Consider the following 2,177-nt stretch of genomic DNA (forward strand, 5'->3'; position numbering starts at 1 on the left):
AACAGCTCTAAACCGTGCTCTATCCTGCGCCAACCGCACCGCCTCTGACACACCCATCCCGATTACCCCAGTCACCGGATCAATCCATCTCATAGAGGGTCTTCCCCTCCTGCGCTGTCCCTCCACCCTCCCAAGCATGATGTCCATTAAAAATTTCAGGTAGAAATATGAATACATGACTACTAAATTTGTATAAAATATTTTCATCATCATCTGGACCACTGATTGGTAAACTCTACCACATAGCCCCTTTCCTATCCCCAAACCAAAGTTTTCTTTAATTTTTAACAGATATGTTTCAGATTCTACTTTTCTGTAGGAAACTTTTTTCAGATTCTTACAGATAGGGTTTTTGTATGCTATTTTTAGTATTTCTTAACACACTGCTTGTCAATTGAACTATTCAGTTATAATTAGTCAAAAAACTGAATACTAATTTTATATCATTCTACTGAAGTTTTTATCATTTATGTAAAAATAAATAATTGTAAAATTTGAAAATTTGCTAAAGTTTTACGCATATGAGAATATAAATTAAGACTTCACTTAGGTTTCAGAAATATCAAGGGAAAATTTGTATCATAAACATAAATAAATCAATATTTACCAAAATTTATATAAACTAGTGCCTTCTCCAAACCGATGGTCAATATAAGCTAAATGAAAGTTTACATAATTCTGTGACAATATTGAACTAACACTTATGGGGGAAATAAAAATAGAAGAGGTTTTACTAAAAAATTATGAGGGTGGAGGCAATATTACTGTATCACGGCTTCCTTAAAGACCAACTTCTGGAAAAATGGAAGGAAAACTAGCTGAAGTTTAGTTGGTGTCCTAGTTGTTGAGTCCAAACTGTCTAATAATAGAAAGTCACACAGGAGGAGATTTCCCATCTTACTTTTGAAGAGCCTCTCGTAGATTCCAGTGACCAGAAAAGTGTGGCCTTTGGGTTAACAGCACAGCTAAGTGGACTAAGTCACCAGAGTACCATAGAGTCACTATGAGTTGTAGTCTATTTAAGTGTACCTAACAATAGTTAACTAGTTAAAACTGAATTATAGGGGCCCTTTAGAATAGTGAGAGAAGATCTCCACCCTGAAACTCACAACGTACCTTTTCAGCAGGAAGTAGCTAAGAGAATACACCATCCCCTTTTCCTTATGAATCAGGGTGAAGTCTCTCTCAGGGAGGAGTGATAGGGAATGGCAAAGGACACACTGACAAAGGAGATTAATCAAAACTGGCTTTGACAAGCACTGTGGCAACTGGACAATTAAAAAACACATTCTGGGGAGGGGGGAAGAAGAACGAACTGGGGAGGAGCGTAGAGAAAACAGTGCAACAATGAATGAATGAGAACCCAAAATCTCTGTAAATGTTCATTAAAACTAATACAATTTAATAATAATTTAAAAAACCACTGAATTATAAAGCAATCATCATATAATTTCTAATAATTTTGTTTTATTTGGATCCACAATCCTCATCTGTTGTGGTAGCTGCCAAGGAATTAAAAGATTTATTATGTTGGGCAACTCTACTTCCAAGAACATACTTTTAAAAATGGTGTCAATTTAAGCACTAAATTATATCTAATCCAAGCCATGGTATTTTAAATTGTTCTTATGCATCTGAAAATTAAATAATGAACAAGAAATAACAAAGAAACATCTATGCTTTTGAATTATGGTGATAAAGAAGATTATTGAATATGATTTTCACAATTACTTGCTATGCAGCAGAGAGCTGAATAATTATCAAGGATGATAAAAGAAGAATTGATGCCTTTGAGTTGCAGTGTTAGAGAAGAATAATGAGTAATATATCATGGATTGCCAAGAGAACTAATGTGTCTATCCTGGAGAGGGTGAAACCAAGCTACTCTTTGGAAGTATAGAATTTGAGACTCCACCTTACACATGCTTTGGGCAGGTAGCCAGGAGGGACCAGTCTCTGGAGAGGAAATCATTCTTGGAAGGGTCAAGGGACACACAGGAGAGGAAGACACTGGATGAGATGGATTGGATACTCATTACTGGGGTAATGAGAGATAGTGAGATTGGCTCAGGATAGAACAGGGTTCAGAGCTATTGTGTATAGGGTCACTATGAGTCATAGACAACTTAAAGGCATATAACAGCATTGTTGTTGTTATGTGCCGTCGAGTCCTTTGC

Source organism: Elephantulus edwardii, unplaced genomic scaffold, assembly GCF_000299155.1.
Source record: "Elephantulus edwardii isolate Elephantulus edwardi_28Jun2011 unplaced genomic scaffold, EleEdw1.0 scaffold00389, whole genome shotgun sequence".
Classification (NCBI taxonomy): domain Eukaryota; kingdom Metazoa; phylum Chordata; class Mammalia; order Macroscelidea; family Macroscelididae; genus Elephantulus; species Elephantulus edwardii.